This window comes from Ascaphus truei, chromosome 17 (genome assembly GCF_040206685.1).
Source record: "Ascaphus truei isolate aAscTru1 chromosome 17, aAscTru1.hap1, whole genome shotgun sequence".
In the NCBI taxonomy this organism is placed as follows: domain Eukaryota; kingdom Metazoa; phylum Chordata; class Amphibia; order Anura; family Ascaphidae; genus Ascaphus; species Ascaphus truei.
Genome location: NC_134499.1, coordinates 21464727 through 21487477, shown reverse-complemented (window position 1 = coordinate 21487477; position 22751 = coordinate 21464727).

Sequence of the window (22751 nt, the reverse complement as noted above, 5' to 3'; positions counted from 1 at the left end):
ACAGTGAGGAGCTGGCAGCACAGAGGAGAGACCAGAGGAGCTGATCATTGCCTGAGCCCAGAGGCAGCAAAGCAGTTCAGGAGACAGACAATTAAAGTGAAGAAGGGAATCCCCCTGCCATCAGAGAAACTGGTTACCACACTAAATATGTATTTATTAAAGCACATGCCTGCAACTGATATATCAATACAAGAGCTCCAACGAGATACATGTATCACACAGTACTTGCCTGCTCACCCAGGACTGGGAGGCTGGGTACAGTGACTCAAACACTCACCAACACGTGTGCAGTGCTGGGTAGTTCTTGGGTGTTAGTAATTGTGTTGTGTATTATACCTGTTCCTCTAATTTATAAAACTGTTATATGTAAACTGCTGTGGTGTCCCCCTTATTACTGATCCCACTCAAGAGTGAGTGTTGCTATAGTAAACGGATTCAGGCCCCCACCTCATATACTGAGGTACGGACAAATAAAGAGGGGTTACACATACATACATACTATTGATATTTCACATAGGACTTTTCTTCCCCGTTGGCGCTGACCGCGCTCATGCTTGAGAGCGGTGACATCACCAACTCTCTAAGCATGAGCGCCTGGTGTCCTGTCTATTTTGCAAACGGGAGCGGGGGGCATTGAGGGCATGTTGAGTGCGCTTCAAAGTCACTTTTTTTGTCTCAAGTGTCGGGTTTGGGAGAGCGTGCGTGCCTGTGCGCATCGTGTGAGCACCCGCGTGCATCGCGTGAGCGGGGACGTCAACATAAAGAGTACAGGAAGTAAAAACGGCAAGCGCCGAGCGCACAGCACGCTCAGCGCCAGCGGGACACAGCCTAAGTCCTCTCAAGAGCTGGGGGTTTTTTTTTGCCTTTCTAGCCTTTGAATAACGTGATTTCCCTTGACAGTGAAGAACGGAACACCCATGGCAGATATATTGTGAATGTTTGTGATGGCACCTTTATTTGAACTACTCTACTTTCTAGTAGCTATCTCGGTTTAGGAAAAGGGTACATTTTAATATAGTGGACAAACAGGAGGGAGAGCTCTTCCTAGATAACTGCCAAAGTTCCAACTTGCGGTTTACAATGCACCAGTCGAACACTTCTTCCCCAAATCACTGTACTGCCACTTCCACTCTGCTATCACTGGGGCAAACTTCCATACAAATAGAAACCAAAAGGACGCAATGGAAGGCAGAGGTAAGTTTCTGAAAATCTATATAGAAATAAGGACTTAAGGACTTGCATCAAGGTTTAAAGCCGTCAACAAATCTTGATGCACATAAACTACCAGGCACATAAGAAAGCTGTGGGTCCTCTCCACCTCCATGGCTGTATGAGGAAAGTCTCTACAACACATATAGCTTTTCCTTCTATTGGTTTATTTCTTCAAAGATGAAACGATGATGTACAGAGCTTTCAAAACCTCACGGGTCTCCTGTTGAACAGCCTGTATGAACAAGACATCTGTGAGGTTTAAAAAAAATAAAAAAATCAGCATCTTACAATTTCTTCTCTGAAGAACTCATGTTGATATCATAATCTATGTCAAATCTACAATCAAATGCCATCAATTATCAGTCCATTTCATTGGATCGAATCATATAAAGTGACTTTTTCAAAATTAAAACGTTAAATAAAGTCATTAACTAAAGGCAGTACTTTAAAAAAAAAAATATTTGCACCAGTAAAAAGGACCCTTTGCAGACTCAGGTAACTTGTTTCCAACAGTAAAACATATAATGCATGAGTTAATCTTTTAAAATTTTCAAATTTTTTTTTTTTATTTATTTCTTACTTTCAACAATGAAACATCACAATGGTTGTAACCCATTTGAAGAAGAAATCCAACCCGCAACACTCGGTAATAAATTCCCCTCTGAAAATGTAGTACTTGCTGTTCTGTCCCATGCCCACTGTGGCTAGTCAGCTGAAAAAGGCAGCTAAACTCAATACCATATTCTAAACCAGGGGAGACTTCTTATTTTCTGAAGTGTTTATTGGGCACACAAGAGAAATAAAAAGGGGAAAAGGTACTGAGGGAATACACACTAAGGGGAGGGGGCAAGCAATGGGTATAGGGATAGGTAAATAACAAAACGTTACCAGGGAGCTGAGGGATGAGACCTGAGCAGCATTCAGGCTTGTACTGAAAAGACAGGATACGACATGGGTCACAGGGGAAATAGGAGTAGGACAGAGCTATATGACAAGGGAAGGAGGAGCAGCCCAAGACACAGGGCAGAGAAGGGAGGGTTGCCAGGACAACAGGGGATAAACTAGGAAGTGCTGGTACAGGAGACAGAATACTTGCTTTTGTACTTTCTAGCTTCGTATCCTCTCTTCATTTTCTGTACCGCAGATACCAAACTTCAAAAAGCAGGATTTTAGGGATTCATTGATACTATGGATTGGTATATAGATCAATAAAGTCAAACCACAAATACGAATATGCATAAATCCTCCATATCTAATGTATCTAGTTTACAGAAGAAAAAAAGTGTCATTCTTGGGAAACAAGACTACATAACTGGATGTTTTTTTGCAGTGGATTTGGGGGAAATTGCTGCTTCCAAATATTTTTATGTAGTTGTAAAGTTAAGTAGCTAAAAAGCTATATGTTTCTGTATGTGTGATACATTTGATCAAACGCATAACTTAGGTTCTGTTTACAGCCACATATTAAAATTCAGATCATTCTACCTAATCTCCCTAAGGGTATGATTATCTTCTGATGACCGCGCCCCATGGAGATTCCTTTTTGTTATTACAAGTTTTTTTATTGTGGCTAAAATGAGCAATATGTGCACCCAGACAAGTTGCAACTGTTGGGTTAGTCTAGTAAAGTGACTACGGAGATTGAGAAAAGCCTTTATGAATAAATACCAAACAAAAGTAAACGTAACGTACAGCACTGTATTCTTCAACTGAACTGCTGGTGATCACATTAGTGGGGAAATGAAGAGCAGCAGAATTGCAGAGTAAGCATATGATTCTTAAATGCATTTTAAGAGGAAGAAATCTATCATTAAACTAGATTCTCATCCTCTCTTTTCTTGGTTTATCTGAAACACATTATTTTGGGATTACACATTTTTCATTCTTGGATCCCTTTGATGCAAGGGTAGATGTATGTATGTATGTATGTATGTATGTACTGTATGTATTTATTTGTTTAAATATAATTTCTGTGTTTGGTGTACCCAAGAAGACTTCAGCTCAACACCCTTATAACGCTGTGCTTGGGGTCCAAAGAATCACATCGCGCTATGTGGATCGCGTTAGAAATAATGTACAATTGTATACGTTGCACAATAAAGTATTTACGTTACCAATAATTGTGTTGTAAAATATTCATAAATACGAAAATTGAGAGCCATGCTTGCATCGTGTTATAAGCGGATTCGCGTTGTAACGGATCGTGTAATAATGGGGTTGAGCTATATATATAATTGTTTACAGCATACAAATAACTTCCTATTGATGCCATCTATGAATGCACGACTATAGTAACTGTAGTAGATTGTAAAAGTATAAAATCACTGACTTGCTATAAAATGTTTTTCTTTTATATTTGTTTCTTTGATAAACAGTGTTTCTACTTTGTAACAAGTATCACTGGAAGAGTTTTAAGGCAATGTCTTCCAGACACAACCAGCTCAGTGTGTGTGTGAGAGAGCACGCCTCGGAGACAAACCGAAGATTGTTTGTTTTCACGCTTTGCTTCATTTCCTGCTTGCGTTTACATCAAATTTAAGAAAGTGTTTGTAACATTTGACGCACATTATCTGCTAGAAAAGTTTACGCCTGGTCTGAGGTGCTTTTTTGTTGTTTTTTTAATGCAAATACAAGATTCAAAAGTGACGCAGAGTATGCTACATGCTTTATATAACTCCTCCTGTCACTCGCCAAATCGCTAGGTGACGCAAACAGCGCAAGACATTAATAGACGCAAAATTAAAATGATTTCATTTGTGTTGTTTTGTTACAAAAGAAGCTTGGTCAACTCCAAAGTCTTGGACAAAGATCTAAATGGTTTGGTTCTGGGACTAGAGACGGGCACATTTTTCTTTACAGATTTTGATCCGCCTCGGATCGGCTGGTTCCTTTGGTCCGTGGATTTCTGCAAATCAGTCTCAAAAAGGGCGATTCCAATCCAATCCGTGGATTCCGTGGTGGATTTTAACAATGCAATCAGCGAATTCAGCAATCAGCAAGCATGGTTTTGGATTAATCCACACGGATTGAAACTGCAACAATTCGTCAATGGATTTTTCACAGCGGAACGGATTTTGCATGGAAAACTCAGGAAATTCCGCAAAATGTATTTTCTCCGTTTTGCCGATCTCTTCCTGGGACTTGACCAGCCCATATATAGTCCACTATTATCTTTTTTATTTTTACTTTGTATGATCTCTAACAGTCCTACCCCTGTTCCTTCAAATATTGTGTATTAGCTGGACTCTGCTGAACACTATTGATATTTGTTTTTGCTCCAAATTTGCCTTGATACATTACTCCCTAAGTCGGTCTCCTCAGGGGCAGTAACATTCTGCCAATCGCAGTGATAACATGGGCGGGAACCGATATGATTGGTTCCTGGACAAAAGGGAGGAGCCTCCTGGTGCCTGGGAACAGCAAGATCATCGGTAACTTCATGCCTGCTGGAGTGTGCCAGTCACCACAGGGACAGCACGTTAACTAAAGTCCCTGGGGCCACCCTGAATTTTTTTAATAGATGTGCATACCTGTAGGTCAGGGAAGTTCCCAATTTTGGCCAAAAGTGGTGCAATTCATGGGCAAAAAATCTGCACAATTATTAAAGACCATTTTGTTTCAATTCAATACATCTTTGCCTCAGGATTGCAGGATTCATTTATAATAATCTTGCATTTTTCATTATCAGATCCCTTCACTTTGGACTTATAGAATTTTCAGTGTTTTTGTCTGACAATATATTTCTGGGGGTTTTGCAACAAATTTCACTCAACCCTCAAAGCCAAACATACAACCTAACAAAGTTTTACCTGTAAGTTTGAACAGAACCTTGAGTGTCAGGTAATTAAGGAAATTATTAATTTATAATAGTTCATAATAAATACAAACTATTGTACCATACCCCGAGCTATACTATTAATATCATGTACAGGCATACCTCGGTTTAAGGACACTCGCTTTAAGTACACTCGCAAGTAAGGACATATCGCCCAATAGGCAAACGGCAGCTCACGCATGCGCCTGTCAGCACGTCCCGAACAGCAATACCGGCTCCCTACCTGTACCGAAGCTGTGCGCAAGCGGGGAGACTATAGAGCCTGATACAAATGTGTTATTTACATCAGTTATACACGTATATGACAATTGCAGTACAGTACGTGCATCGATAAGTGGAAAAGGCACAGCTTCACTTTACATACATGCTTCAGTCCCATTGCGTACGTTAATGCAGGGTATGCCTGTACTATGCAGCATAGCAATGTTTTTATTATTTGATTAAATAACATGATTTCGGGGGCAAGTTTGGATTTGTTACATGAAATGGGGCAACACTTTCATCAAACTATAGCCATAAATCATGTCTATATACATTTAAAAATATTTGACCTTGTTTTACATTTTATTCATGAACACAGAAGGAGGTAAGACTTTCAGAGCAGGCCTGGGAAAGAACGCTGTTCATAGAGTTACTCAATAGAGTTCTTGTCAATCAGTAACTCTCTCAGCTACTCTCAGGGCAATGCACTTCACCCTTGTGTCATTGTACACATGTAAACAATGGAAATACTTCATTAACCATTTTTTTTCTCAACTGGAAGGACTGCACATTTTTGCAAAGAAATGACAAAGTGTAATGTTCAGAGTAATGTTAATATTTAGATATCTTGATAATTTGAAACCAAACCGGTCCATACAGCATGGCAGTTTTGGAGCAGCACCGGGACATTTTCTCCGTCCCTTGAATCAAAGAATTTCCTTGCACTTTCCTCCTTGAATTTCCTTGCACTTTCCTGCCCCAGCTTGGGAGGGAGTCAGTCGGAGGAGTTACATGCTGCACAGGTTATAGTGAGCTATATCACATTCTGCGTCTCTGCTCCATACCTTTGTGTCTTTTTGCCCTCAATAATCCTCCACATCTGAAGTGGCGTATGTCTAACATACTGCATCAGATGTAAGAAAGTTACATAGTTATATAGTAGATGAGGTTGAAAAAAAAATGCGTCCATCAAGTTCAAGCTTAACTTATTTTAGACAACAGATACTTTATCCTATATCTATACTTACAGTATATTGATCCAGAGGAAGGAAAACAAACAAAAAAAACAGTGACATATCATCCAATGATATCTCATAAAGGGAAACATAAATTCCGTCCTGACTTCAAGAATTGGCAATCAGATTACTCCCCGGATCAACATCCTTCCCATGTTTACTTATTTGGTGTATCCCTGTATACCTATCCTTTCTAAAAAGATGTCCAACCTTTTTTTGAACAAATCTATTGTATTTGCCATCACAGTCTCCATGGGTAATGAATTCCACATTTTATCTGCCCTTACTATAAAGAACCCTTTCCTTTGTTGCTGGTGAAATCTCCTTTCCTCCAACCTTAAGGGATGACCCCTAGTCCTTTGTACTGTCCTTGGGATAAATAGTTCTTTTGAAAGCTCCTTGTACTGTACCTGAATATATTTGTACTGTATATAGTTATTATATCCCCTCTTAGATGCCTCTTTTCTAATGTAAATAAATCTAATTTAGCTAGCTTCTCCTCCTACATTAGATTGTCCATCCCCTTTATTAATTTGGTGGCTCTTCTCTGCACTCTCTATAGTTCCATAATGTCTTTTCTAAGGAGTGGTGCCCCAAATTTTACTCCATAGTCAAGGTGTGGTCTTACTAATGCTTTATAAAGGGGCATAATTATGTTTACTTCCCTTCCATCCATTACCCATTTAATGCAAGATATGATCTTGTTTGCCTTTGTAGCTACTGCATGACTTTGGGCACTATTGCTAAACCTGCTGTCTAACAGCACTCCTAAATCCTTCTTCATCAAGGTTTCCCCAATTTATCCCCATTTAATTTGTAAGACGCCTGTTTATTCTTGCTTCCTAAATGCATAACCTTACATTTATCTGTATTAAACCTTAGCTGCCATTTACCTGCCCAAGTTTCCAGTCTCTCCAAGTCCTTCTGGAGAAAAATTACATCTTGCTCTGATTCTACTTATCTTACACAATTTAGTATCATCAGCAAAGATGGCGACTTTGCTTTCTATGCCAACCTCAATGTCATTAATAAACAAGTTAAAAAGCAGGGGTCCAAGTACCAATCCCTGAGGAACTCCAATCACGACCTTAGCCCAACCTTAAAAAGTTCCATTTGTGACAACCCTCTGTATCCTTCAACCAGTTTTCAATCCAGGTGCATATATTTTTACTGAGTCCAATTTGCTTTGTTTTGTACACCAACCTCTTGTGTGGAACCGTATCAAAAGCCTTTGCAAAATCTAAGTAGACCACGTCAACTGCATTACCCTGGTCTAAATTCCTACTTTCCTCCTCAAAAAAACAAATAAGGTTAGTTTGGCAAGATCTAGCCTCCATAAATCCATGCTGACTATTATTAATAATTTTGTTTTCCATGAGGTATTCCTGAATATTATCCTGTATTAAATCTTCAAGTAATTTCCCCACTATTGAAGTCAGGCTTACAGGTCTGTAATTCCCCGGTTGCAATCTAGCTCCTTTTTTAAATATAGGCACCACATCTGTTCTTATATACGCCGCAGCTCTGCTTAAAAAAGGAGTAGTGCGTCTAAACACACTTTTCTCTACCTTCATACATAGACCCCAAAGCAATTTGGTATTAGATTTAAAAGAACAAATGAATGCATTCAAAAACATTAATGATATTTTGAGTATTTTCTGCAATTTCTCATCTGGTTATCTATTTATCGACATCACAAAGTACTGAATGATAATTAATGTGGATTCACTGTGGGTTTTTAGTTTTCATATTAGAATCCAGAATGAAATGTATGTAATGTGCATACATTTGTGCAGAAGATTTTGAGCTGTGACCAAGAAGGAAGTTTTGGGAACTCAGGCACCAAAACATGTTCGGATAAGTACCCTCAAATAGGGGAATCCCTGAAAAAAAACAAAAAAAAACTATGATATGTGGAACTCAATACTACACAAAATTTGACAGCTGCTATGATTTAAACACAACAGAAAGAAGTATAGGATTTAAAGCCCCACTCTGGTTTGCATTAATTTCATGTTTTACAGACATTTTAGGAAGTAAATGGATGAACTCACTAGTAGCAGCTTATAAAAATAACATTACCTTTTCACTAGTGCCTTATCTACAAGTGTGCAGACATGCTATCTTCTAAGTAAATGTCATTGTGTCCTATGTTATCTCAAGAGGAAATGGAGCTTGAAATTAACTTTAAATGTGTATGAATAATCACAAATATATTATTTTTCATTTCAGACATTAATCCTTATTCTAGCTACTCACTTAAAGCATCCATCTAATTTAGGGAAAGGAGGTATCTGTATCCTTCTTGGTAAAACACTTATACAGGGTACGGGAAGTTGTAAAAAGGACAACTTTTGTCCATGTTTGAATAAAAATTCCAGATATAACAATAATAATTGCTTTTCAAATATACTTTATACATGATCATGGACACACGTACTTCTATGCTGGGAGTCTGACATAGTATATGTTGATATTGCACATCATATTTTACAAATGATATATATTTGTAGGCTTTAGGCATCTGTCTATATAGATTGGATAGATCTCTTAGTAGCCAGGATTATAGACATGGGGGTCTATTCTAGTAGCTTCGATTTTATCATTGTAATGGAACGTGCTGGAACCACATTACTTTCAGGTCCGGGGATGCCCTGCTTTCTGATACCTGTTATCTCCTGCAAGTTTAAATGTCCCACGTCATGTGACCAGGACATTTACACTTGCAGGAGATATCAGCACCCCATACTGGGGCCTGTACCTCGGGAAGCAGGGTGTCCCCGGACCTAAAGTCATGCGATTATTACAAATTGCATAAAAGCAGAGCTTCGTTAGCTTAGTGGCTAACAGCTAAGGTTATGAAGGGGTTAACCACCAGTACCTGCTATGTTGGTGGTGGAGGGGTGAGTGAAGGTTGTAGTTGCCCTAAGGTGGGTGGTTAGGCCTCCCAGGAAGGTTGCAGGAGAGGTTAATCCATTAATTGCCTGGGATGGTAAGCATAAAGTATGGTACCTTGTTGGTTGTGTTTCCCTCCCTTTAATTTGACGTCTCATCACCCAAAAAAGGGAAAGTGTCACATGGTACATCCACCAATCGTATTGGTGGATGTACCATGTGTTTCATCAAGTTTGGTGGAGAAGTAATTCCCTGCCAAACTTGATACCTTGACAGATGGTACATCCACCAATCGGAATGGTAGATGTACTATGTGTCTCTCAAATGTGACGTCACAAGCCTTATGTAAGGTCTGTCATGTCTCATTTGACAGGAAGAAGATGGCTTGCCAAAATCTGCTGGACCTGTTGAAGAAAGAAGAAAAGAACAAAGAAAATAATATCTACTTACCGGTGACTTCTCTTCAAGCAATGGAAAATCCCAGACTTCAGTGTATCAAGCTGTACTTCAAGCTGAGGGTCTAGAGTTGATTGGTGTTACAGTTGGATAAGGAGGGTGAGCTTTCATCCTGGCAAGGTTAAGCTACACATTAATTGACTATAGGGTGCCCATTGATTGCCAATGTGGCTGTCTGTGCTGGCATAGGTAACCACAGTGACAATCAATCGATTTCTTGGCTAGTGTTTGTTTCTATTTTATTGTTGTGTATTTTTTTTTTTTTGCCATCACAAATGGGAAAAGTACTATTTGCCATATTTAGCTATTAGGGCTATTGCTCATTTGTGTGTGTGGTGATGGGGTAAAGGGGGTGGGTTATGGGGTAGTTGCCCTGGGGAGGGTGGCTTGGCCTTCCGGGTGGGTAGCAGGGGGAGAGAGGGTTAACCCCTTAATTACTATAGCTGTTACTACCCATTAAGGTAATTAAGAAGTTACTGGCTAGTAGCTTCTGTAGTGTTTTATTATAAATGTTGGTGCCACTGAAGATAAGATGAGGACGGCCTTCATCCTTGCAGGGGTAAGTACAACTTTTATTTACTATAGGGGGGCTATTGATTGATTTTGAATGGGCAAAAGCGCTATTAGCCATATTTGGGTAATAGGGTATTTGACCATTCTTGTGTGGTAGTAGTTGGGGGGGGGTTGTTGGTGGTAGAGGGGGTGGGTGAAGGGGGTAGTTGCTTTGGGGTGGGTAATTTGGTCTCCCGGTTGGGTACCAGAGCTGAAATTAATGCGGGTCAGCTCCAGAGACCCCTGGCTTCAATCCTATGCAGTAAAAATAACTGACACTCCGTCTGATGCAAATCTCAAATCCCATCTCACCACTCTGTAGGTAGCGCAAAAAAGAATGGAGTTTTTCAGCCGTGATATGCATCTCAGAGCTACCTGAATAGCAGTTACTGGCAAAACAACACGAGTTTCAGCTTTCTCTGACATACCACATGGTTTGTTTTTGCAAGAGTGATAATGCTTGTAAAAAAACTGTTTATAGGCAACTTTTACATGTTATCAAAGCTTTCTGAATAGCTACACATGCAAAAATCGCTTGTAAAGTGTACTTTACAAGCATTGTCACTTATCAAAGCTACGGCCCCATTGAGTACCTACTGTAAGCATTTGTAAAGTAGCTTTATTTTGCTAGTCAAGTGATATGATTTGGTAGCACTATGAGATAAATGTATAAAGATTGTTTGAGGGGATCTATTGTGCTCATTCTAGTGCGTTTTTAAATGACATAATTATTTCCCTTATCTGTCTGTATCCTCCAGGATGTGTGTAGTAATGGTTAGGCTGACGATTCTGTGATCTCTACAGATAAGAGACGCCTAAGGCAAGGTAATAACTTCTATTTTTGCTGACACATCAGACCGGAGTGATGTCAGTGACAACTAATCGGTCATTTCTTACTTTGAAATACCTTCACCACAAGGTTATTCATCTTCTACGTATTTTACAAGCTGTATAGGGGATAATGGTAGCGATAGAGAAAACAATAGGAAATATTCTAGTAACTGCGCAGTTTGACAGAGTCATAAGTAATGGAATAAAAGTTGACAGCTAGACGTGTTCTGTATCACAAATTGCATCACGTCTATTAAATATTGGCATCTCGTGTGGTTAAATAGCCAGTTAAAAGTTTTTTTTTAAAATGTTCCACAACCTTAAGTGCTCTATATTTTGAGATAACAAGTATGCTCATAAAATGAAAATCATACGGAGTCCTAAAAAGTGTAAATAAAATAAAATAAAAAAAGGTTAACATGACAAACAAAATGAAATTGGTCATTGAAGTGATTGGTTACTTACCCCCCGTGGTCCCAAAATATGACATTACATTTAAAGAAAGTGCTTCCTGCACCAATAACATGAAATATGAACTTGTGGCTTGATGTGAAATAGTAATACTTTTTTTTAGCTTATGTTTAAACAGAGCATGCAAACTGTTCATGATGCCCAGATATGTGCTTTGTAGTTTCTTCATAATGTAGTATGCAACCTGCAAAGGATAATAACTATATACATTATATATATATACATACACGCACGCTCCATATTTTGCCACTTAAAATAGCTCAACATATGTTTTCATAACATTCTTAGCTAAAGACGTATGAAAGACTCCTAAAATTATATTATTATCCCAAGAGAGGCAGTTCCCAATTATGTCCATTACTACTCCATGATGCCTCATGTATTCATATACTTAAATAAAAAGTAAGCTTATAAAGTAAGGGTTTAAATAGGCAGCTATTTGGGCCATGTGCCTTGAATCAGGCCACCAACAAATTAATGAGACAATCGGGCATGTCATGTGACCCGGGTAGTTGATATGAATTTATGTGTAATATATAGGGGTTAACATTGTTTCAGCAATGTACATCAGGAGTTAAGCCAGTGCTGCAGAAGGGCAGAAATTACTATAGAACCGTTAATTAGGCATATTAATTAAGTGCATTCTAAGCAGAGCTGAAATAGGCTGTGTGGTTTGTAATGATGCCATTCTGTGTTTATTGAGACTCTCCCGCCTAGCTTGTTGAGGTGGCGAGAACAAATCTGCCACTTATTTGAAGCGACCTTGGATTTTGCCTTTTTGCGTTAACGGATCTACTAGAAATCCGTCGGGTTTGCATAAATTGTGAGGTTTCAAATTCAAACAGTATGGCAAAAATATTTCAGCGTGAGAATGAACCCGCTTCTAATAAAGCTTTTCTCGCACGGGTTGGACACGTGGGAAGGGCTATAAAAGTACGGGGATGTGCACATCTGAGCGAAAAGTGCTCCTTCCCCACGGATATGCATTTCTCGCCGCCACTAGAATATTCCTCAATTTCTCTGTTTAAATTAGCTTCTGTTTATTTCCTTATGTAGAGTATACACACATATAATAAATATATCTGCCACTTAAAATAGCAACAAAGTGTGTGACAGCACCAGATTTAATTAAAGAAAAATTCCATTGAAAGCATTGCTATTTTTTTTGTTTAATTCTGCAACAAATTCATTGCATTACCGATCGAGTAAGCATGTGTCTACTGAACGCTATGAAATTTGTATAAAAACGGTATTTACTAAGAAAAATCAAAAAAAAAATTAGCGTTGGGTAAAAAAATGCCAAACCACACTTATTTGTATTTGATTAACGAGCTAAATTAACTTAATGTTCCATTTCGCTCCTGCAGTCTGGAAGAGCTGCACAGAGAGCAGAATCTCCCTGCAGAGCTCTTACAGACGATCGCGCAGTCTTCATTTTAATAACAGTATTGAAGCAGGGCTGCCCAGAGCTGAACCGTATTAATTTCAGCCCCGGGAACCCCCTGCTTCCCGAGATACAGGCCCCGGTATGGGTTATTAAAATAAAATAAAAGCAGCTTCATTACCTTAGCGGCTAGCAGCTAAGGCAATGAAGGGGTTAAACCAGAGTTGATTGGGGTTAGAGGGGAGTGGGTGAAGGGGGTAGTTGCACCAGGGTGGGTGGTTAGGTCTACTGGGATGGTTGCGGGAGGGGTTAACCCCTTCATTAACTTAGCGGTAGTGACCGCTATGGTAATGAAGGGTTTACCCCTCCCATTACCCACCCGAGATTCCTCACCACCCACCCCGAGGTAACTACCCCCTTCATCCACCCCCTCTATCCCCAATAAACATTAAAATACAACAACCAATAACTAGCCAATACACTCATTGATGGCTATTGTGGTTACCTATGCCCTCAATGGGAGCAAAGATGGGCACCCTACTACCCATCCCCTCTACCCCCAACAACCCCCTCCCCCCCAACACATACATTACAGTACAATAATGGTCAAAATTCCTATTATCCAGATCTGGATAATAGCGCATTTGCCCATTAAAAAAAACATTACCCAGCCAGCATATAGTAAATTAAAGTTGTAGTTACCCCTGCCAGGATGAAAGCCATCCTCGTCCTCCTTGTCTTCAGTAGGCACCGATAGTAAAATAAAAAAACTTCTGACCTGTTACACCTTAATTACCTTAGCGATAATTAACTGCTATGGTAATTAAGGGGTTAAACCCCCCTCCCGCTACACACCCAGGTGGCCTAACCCCCTCCCCTGGGCAGCGAGTCCCACTCCCACCCCCTCTACCCATTAATTGTCACTGTGGTAAACCATGCCCACAATATGGGCATGGATTGCCACAATGAATGGGCAACCTGAAAAAGAACCAGTTGACAATAAACCCATTCATTGTCACTGTAGTAAATCATGCCCACAATATGGGTATGGATTGCCACAATGGCAATAAATGTGCGACCTAAAAAAAAGTGGCCAGTAGCTAGTTTTTTTAAAAATGTTGCTGCCCATGGAAGACGCAGAGGATGCGGAGGAAGACAATGACGGCCTTCATCCTGGAAGGAGTAAGTACAACTTTCATTTACTTTATGCTGGCTGGCTAGCTACAGTTTTGTTTTATAATAATGTATATATTATAGTAATGTATATATTATAGTAATGTATTTTACTTTATTGCACTGTAATGGTTATTTGTATGTGCAAAATCACTATTAGCCACCTTTGGCTAATAGCACATTTACCCATTCTTGTGTGCTGATGTTGATAGAGATGGTGGGTGAAGGGGATATTTGCCCCGGGGTGGGTGTTTAGGCCTTGTAGGAATTGCTAAGGTTAGGAAGGGTTAACTCCTACTGCAACTCTCCTGGGAGACCAAAACACCCACCCTTGGGCAACTACAAGCTTCACCCACACCGTCAACCAACAACAAAGCAGTTCCTGCTATTTAACCCCTTAAAAACCTTCGCGGTTAGCAACTAAGGTAATGAAGCTGGGCTGTAATTTTATTACCTAGGATTGAATCCGGATTGGTCTCCGGAGCTGAAATGAATGTGGGTCAGCTCTGGAGACCCCCGGATTTAATCCTATGCAGTAAGCATAAATTAAACTCTGTCCGATGCAAATCGCAATTTTGATCTCGTCACCCTTTAGGTAGCGAGAAAAAAAATGTGAGTATTTAACCAGCGATTTGCATCTCAGAGCTTTGTGAATGCTGTATCAGTTGCTGGCAAAAAATATGAGTTTGGCCATTTTTTCAGCTACTGTACCGCACAGTTTGTTATAGCAAAAGTGCTAATGCTCCTTAAAAAGCTGTTTTCAAGTGACTTTGTACAACAACAAAGATCTAGCACCGCTCACCTTAATAGGTGTTAGTAATTAATATATATTATGGACGGTGCATATAGGGAGAGCCAAAGGCACATATATAAACGCAACGGATGAAATAGATTCATCCAAACAGAACCCTATTTATTGCACTCAGTCCGAGGAGTAGATAGGTAGTGTAATACTAATCTCTTTAACTCGCAATTGGATACACAAAACCTAAAGCAACCGCTCCCAGCCCTGTGGGAGGACGGATACCACTAAAAGCCAGATTGGCAAAATAATAAAGTTTTATTCAATAATACAGACAACAACGAATGGACACATAAATGACAAACATTAAAATCAAATTTGAAATGTTACTCTAATGGTGCTAATGTAATGTATTGAATCACCATCTATGCACAATAATAATGGTGTACATATAGCACCTAGAATCAAGCATACAAATTACCACACTATTCATATAGTTGGTCAACAATGGGGAGAAGTATACCAGTGTCTCGCACAGTACAGCACTATCTGGCAAAGGTCTTCAAAACAGGACCTGTTTTTACTCTCAGTAGATAAAAAGTACCATGATATCCTAGAGTAACACATGTATAGTGTGTGCCATATATGCGTAGTAAAAGTGCTGTCCCAAAGATAACAATTGTTCAAGGTAACCAAGGACACTATAGCATAAAACCAAGTATAGGTGGAACTGGTAAGGTGCAGGAGTGGAGACACAAGTACAATTGTTACAAGGTAAAAGCCATACAACCCCTTCATAGGATGCTTGATACTGCTACTTCCTCATGGACGTCAGCGTCGGGTGTGACGTCATTACGCTGACGTCCATGAGGAAGTAGCAGTATCAAGCATCCTACACATGCAAAATCACTTGAAAAGTGCACTTAACCAGCGTTAAGTCAATATTTACTGATACAATTTTCTCCAACCTGGAGCAGATTTCAGCTCCATTGATATGGTACTAAAAATCTTCTCTAACGCAGGGAAGATGATATCACAAGATACTGAGAAGGGTCTTCATTTTCTATGGGGACTGGGATCAGGATGATGGAATTTGTTATGTATAAACGTCATATTGCGTCATGAATGACATTTTCATTGAAACAAAGAGATAGATAAACTTCACCAGTCACGGATACAACAAGTTTATATGTATCTCATTATAATATTACGCTGGCTATCCCCATACCTGCTAAATACACATGGCCCTTTTTGTTCCTACTGATAGATCTCTTAAGAGAACAATTGAAGGAATACATACTGTTATCATTTCCCATGACTATCACCCTTTAATATGTATGGATATTTTGCTGAGTGGAGCTTTTCCTATGAAACTCTCCACATTCACATCTCTGGAATTGGCAGCGTAATTAGTCCATTGAACTCTGTCCATACTTGCAGCTCATCTTTAAAGTCTTTGCCATTTCAGTGTGCTTTGTATACATTGATAACTGCAGGCTTTATTTTACAGTATACAGCACCTTTTCATTTCCAAAGCCCTGAACAATCATAACTCAGTGGCATTCGTGCCGGCACCCATACGGTGGAATAGTGCCAGCAAATTCCTGGCACCTGTAACTTTATACAATTTCTCGAAGGAGCAAAGCAACAAAGTTCATAGTAAAGCAGCTGGTATAGAGGGAGATATACTGTAGTAACTTCTTAATCAGGGGTGGGCAACTCCAGTCCTCAAGGGCCACCAACAGGTCAGGTTTTCAGGATATCCCTGCTTCAGCACAGGTGGCTCAATCAGCTACTGATTAAACCAACTGTGCTGTAGCAGAAATATCCTGAAACCCTGACATTGGTGGCACTTGAGGACAGAAGATGCCCACCCTTGTTCTAAATGATTGGAAATAAATTAAGAACGTTGTATGACCACATCACTGCACCAACTGTTACATTAGGTGTATACATACTGTATATACCAGTGGTTCCCAATCTGTGCGCCCCGGCGCCCTGGTGCGCCGCGGCTTGCCTAGAGGGGTGCCGCAATTATCCTCCCCACCATCCCTCCGATCATCCCTCCCCACCATCCCTCCGATCATCCCTCCCCACCATCCCTCCGATCATCCCTCCCCACCATCCCTCCGATCATCCCTCCCCACCATCCCTCCGATCATCCCTCCCCACCATCCCTCCGATTATCCTCCCCACCATCACTGCTTCATGCCGGCCGGGCCGCAGGGGATTGGCTGCAGGCAGAGAGGAAGCCGGGGGCGGGGCTTTGTGCAGAGCACACGGTGAGTGTGGGTGTCTGCCTTCCTGCTCCTCTGTCTGCGCGGTGTCCCGTCCCCTTCTGCCCCGGGTGATAGGAGAAGGGAGAGGGAGGGGAGAGTTGTACATTTGCATGCCCAGTGACTGTGTGCAGGGAGCTGCCTGCACGGATCTCCTCCCCCCCACCCCCCCTCACATCCGTCGCTGCCTCTGCTCTCCACTGCTCTTCAATGTGTGTATCTGTGTGTGTGTGTGTGTATTTATGTGTGTGTATTTATTTATTTGTGTGTTTGTATTTGTGTGTGTGTGTGTGTGTGTGTGTGTGTGTGTGTGTGTGTATTTGTGTGTGTGTGTATTTATTTATTTGTGTGTGTGTGTGTATTTATTTGTGTGTGTGTGTGTGTATTTATTTGTGTGTGTGTGTGTATTTATTTGTGTGTGTGTGTGTATTTATTTGTGTGTGTGTGTGTGTATTTATTTGTGTGTGTGTGTGTATTTATTTGTGTGTGTGTGTGTGTATTTATTTGTGTGTGTGTGTGTGTGTATCTATTTGTGTGTGTGTGTATTTATTTGTGTGTGTGTGTGTGTGTGTGTGTTTATTTGTGTGTGTATTTATTTGTGTGTGTGTGTGTATTTATTTGTGTGTGTGTGTGTGTATTTATTTGTGTGTGTGTGTGTGTGTATCTATTTGTGTGTGTGTGTATTTATTTGTGTGTGTGTGTGTGTGTGTGTGTTTATTTGTGTGTGTGTGTGTGTGTGTGTATTTATTTGCGTGTGTGTGTGTATTTATTTGTGTGTGTGTGTATTTATTTGTGTGTGTGTTGTGACAGAAACCAGGGGTTGGTAATAAACTCCATATACAGGGCTCCCAGGATACTGAACAGTTTCTGTCCTGTCTAAGCTGAACAGGGCAGCCTCGTGGTACAGGCACTCCATTCCACAGTTTGTCTGCTGCCTGTTTTCTGTCACCTGTCATGCTGATTAGAGTTCAGGTATATAAGACCTGTTTCCTGTTTCCTCTGGGCCCCGCCCAAGAGCCTGGAAGGCTGCTGAACTGCAGAGGGGTGAGAAAGCCTCTTTCCCAAATCGCTTCATTCATTCTGTTAGTTTGTCTAAAGACTGCAAAGGTACTTATTTTGTTGGTGGAAGTGGACAAGCCACTTCCAACTCTGAGTCAGGGACATCTAAGTTTAAGTTATCGCTCAGACGAGCAGCTTTTTGTTTGGCTTTGTTTTCCGTTTAAACTGTGGCAGTCTCAGTGCCTGGGACTGAATAAACCAGGCATAGCCTGTTTAAAGGAACAGTACGTGACGTCTCATCATTTAACCTACCCTAAAAGACCGTGTTCTAACAGTCCCGGACAGACGGCGGAGCCCGGAGTAAGCCGTTTGTCACATATGGTGGAGAATGCGGGCAGAACACTAAAAGGTCTGGGGGTTAAAGAACTTTAAAGAAAAAAAAAAAAAAAGGTTTTTTTTTCTCTCTCTCCAAACAAGATGGAAGACGTGGTGAGTGCGCTGGTACGCAATGTCGCTGTCCAGAGAGACGCGAATGAAGCCCTGCAACAGGCGAATGCAAACCAGCAAGAGACAAACCGCTTGCTGAAAGAGGAGCAACAGCGGTTCGCTCAGGGCTTACAGCAGGAACTCGAGATCCTGAGGGAGACTATCAGTAACCTTCCACTGGCAGCGGCAGCCCCAGTTCCGAAAATGACCAGGGCAAGCCACTACCTTCAGAAGATGGGACCCTCGGATGATGTGGAAGCCTATCTTCTCACGTTTGAACGCACGGCACAGAGAGAGGGATGGCCAGAAGCTGAGTGGGCTGGTCTAATCGCACCCTTCCTAAGCGGCGAACCCCAGAAGGCTTACTTTGATCTAGAGCCAGCCGAAGCTAACGTCTATGCAAAATTGAAGTTCGAGATCCTCGCCCGCCTCGGCGTAACCACGGCTGTTCGCGCCCAAAGGTTTCACGCATGGTCCTTCACGATGGATAAAGCCACCCGAAGCCAGATGTATGACCTCATCCACCTCGCCCGGAAGTGGCTACAACCCGAGATCAACTCAGCAAGCCACATCGTGGAACGGTTGGTCATGGACCAGTTCTTGAGGAAACTTCCCTCTGCCTTACGCCATTGGGTCAGTCGGAGTGACCCCCACAATGCGGATGAGCTTGTGGCCCTCGTAGAAAGGTACAATGCAGCAGGAGAGCACCCGCAACCCACAGTCGTGGAGCAACCCCACTACCCGAGGTTCCAGGACTCTTCCAGAGACGGTAAAAGGGTACCGGGGTTAAGGGGAGCTGAAGAGCGGCGACCACCTTCACGCAGCACCAGCAACAGTGGTTCGCACACTAAGGGCAATAGCCAACATGGGGAGCCGGGAAAAGGCTCTAAGTGGGACACAGACTATGTACCTAAATGTGTAAATTGTCATGAGAGGGGCCACACAGCAAAAATCTGCCCACTAAATGAGGAGCCCATGCAATGCAACAGCGTGGAACCTTATTCGCTGTTGTCCCAATGTATGGGCCCTAGCCCAGAGGACCCCTTGAATAACCATCTGTGGGCATTTGTAAAGGTTAATGGTAAGAGGGTTCGGGCACTTCTTGACTCTGGGAGTATGGTCACACTAGTGTCCGAATACCTATTGCCCATTAAGAAGAAACAGGTAAACAGTTCACAAAGAGTGGCAATTTGTTGTATACATGGGGATAATCATGAATATTCCACTGTTGATGTTTTTTTTGAAACAGAATTTGGTTCTTTAGATTTCAAGGTGGGTGTTGTACCCAAACTGGCACATGATGTGTTAATAGGGACCGACTTTCCCCATTTTCTAAAAATGTGGTCCCCAGCTCAGAATAGCGCCCAGAGTTCAATAGCAGACCATAACGAAGTGTTAGAAGAAACAAATCCTTTCCCTTTTTCAGAAATGGAGGTTGACGAGGGCCCAAATAAGAAAGGGAAAAGGAGGAGTGCTGTGAAATTCCCTTCCCCATCACTACTTTGGTAGGGAATACCCCAAATCAAGATGTTGATCAGGCACTTACCACCCCAGTACAGGATAAAACCCTCGCTGACCTAGAGGTCAGTCCTGGGAGTTTTAAGAAGGCCCAGTGGGAGGACCCCACATTAGCGGTAGCAAGGGGAAATATACGGGACCAGAATAGTACTCATGGCCAACCAGATAGGTCACTTGCTTACCCCTACTTCGAGGTAGAGAACGACCTAGTATATCGGGTTGATAAAAGAAAATCAGTTACAACTAAACAATTGTTGGTACCACGGACATTCCGTAACGTAGTATTACACCTCGCACATAGTCATCCATTGGGGGGACACCTAGGGGTGGAAAAGACAAAAGAAAAGGTTCTCCGAAGCTTTTATTGGCCTGGGGTTCTGGCAGAAATTACAAACTATTGTTCCTCATGCCCAGAATGTCAGATCACCGCCCCGTTCAAAGCATACCGCAGCCCATTGGTACCCCTTCCCATAATAGAGGTACCATTTGACCGGATTGCTATGGATCTAGTAGGACCCCTAATAAAGTCTGCTAGGGGACATCAGCATATATTGGTAATATTAGATTATGCTACCCGATATCCGGAGGCAGTTCCCCTACGTAGCACCTCTGCTAAAAACATAGCAAAAGAGTTAGTACTTCTGTTTTCCCGGGTCGGAATTCCTAAAGAGATCTTATCTGACCAGGGAACACCATTTATGTCCCAAGTAACAAAAGAGCTATGTAAACTCCTAAAAATCAAGCATCTCAGAACCTCAGTCTATCATCCACAAACAGATGGTTTAGTGGAAAGGTTCAATAAAACCTTAAAGAGCATGTTACGCCGGGCGGTCGATAAGGATGGGAAAAACTGGGACTGTTTGTTACCATACCTGTTATTTGCCATTAGGGAAGTTCCCCAGTCATCCACAGGCTTCTCCCCGTTTGAACTATTGTATGGCCGACATCCAAGGGGCTTACTGGATATAGCCAAAGAAACTTGGGAACACGAGGTTACCCCTTACAGAAGTGTAATAGAGCATGTTGCCCAAATGCAGGACCGCATTGCTGCAGTCCTACCCATAGTGAGGGAACACATGGAGAAAGCTCAAGAAGCACAAAGGAATACGTATAATAAGGGTGCTAGGGTCAGAATTTTTTTTCCAGGTGATAGGGTACTAGTTCTGGTTCCCACCGTGGAGAGTAAATTCCTTGCTAAATGGCATGGGCCATATGAGGTCTTGGAAAGAGTGGGAGAAGTAAATTATAGGGTAAGGCAGCCAGGTAGGAGGAAACCTGAGCAAATTTACCATATAAACCTACTCAAGCCCTGGAAAGATAGAGAGGTCTTGTTAACCCTAGTACCCCCAGGTCCGTCAGAGAATCAAGAAACTGACCCAGAGGTTAGCATAGCTGAAACACTGTCCGTGCATCAGAAACGAGAGGTCCAGAGTTTAGTGAGAAGGAACAAAGAAATCTTCTCTACACAGCCAGGTAAAACTAACGTAATTAAACATGACATAGTCTCTGAACCGGGGGTCCGAGTTAACCTTAAACCGTACCGAATCCCAGAGGCCAAGAGAGAGGCTATAAGTTTAGAGGTTAAAAAAATGCTAAAACTAGGCGTAATTGAGGAATCCCAAAGTGGGTGGAACAGCCCTATAGTTTTAGTCCCAAAGCCAGACGGTACAACAAGGTTTTGTAATGACTACCGGAAACTAAACGCGGTGTCAAAATTTGATACTTATCCTATGCCCAGGGTGGATGAACTTGTAGAGAGACTGGGCAAAGCCCGATATCTCACAACCCTAGACCTAACAAAAGGGTACTGGCAGGTTCCCCTCACAGAAAGGGCAAAAGAAAAAACAGCCTTCTCAACCCCAGACGGCCTCTTTCAATATAAGGTGCTGCCTTTTGGCTTACATGGAGCTCCCGCCACATTCCAAAGAATGATGGATAAAATTTTAAAACCACATGTTCGGTACGCTGCCGCCTACCTGGATGATGTGGTAATCCATAGTGAAGATTGGCAGTCCCACCTTCCAAAGGTCCAAGCTGTGCTCGACGCAGTTCGGTCTGCTGGACTAACTGCTAACCCCGCTAAATGCACTATTGGTCTGGAGGAGGCCAAGTATCTGGGGTATTCTATTGGTAGAGGGTTACTCAAACCACAAACACTCAAAGTAGAGGCGATACAAAATTGGCCAAGGCCAGTCACAAAAAAACAAGTAAGGACCTTTTTGGGGTTAATTGGCTACTATAGGAGGTTTATTCCCAATTTTGCAACTAAGGCAACCCCACTAACCGACCTCACAAAAGCAAGAGGACCGCTAATGGTAAAGTGGTCCCCCGAAGCCGAACAGGCCTTTAGAAGCCTGAAAGAAGCTCTCTGTGCCCAACCAGTGTTGGTCACACCTGACTTCTCCAAAGAGTTCGTAGTCCAAACCGACGCATCTGAGGTAGGGCTGGGGGCGGTACTCTCCCAGGAGTCTCAAGGGGAGGAGCACCCCATCCTTTATTTAAGTAGGAAACTAAATCCCCAGGAGAAAAATTACTCCATAGTCGAGAAAGAGTGTCTCGCAATAAAGTGGGCTGTAGAGACACTCAAGTATTATCTGTTGGGGAGAAAGTTCCGATTGGTCACAGATCATGCACCCCTTACCTGGATGTGTCAAAATAGGGAGAAGAACGCTAGGGTGACCAGGTGGTTCCTAAGCCTACAGCC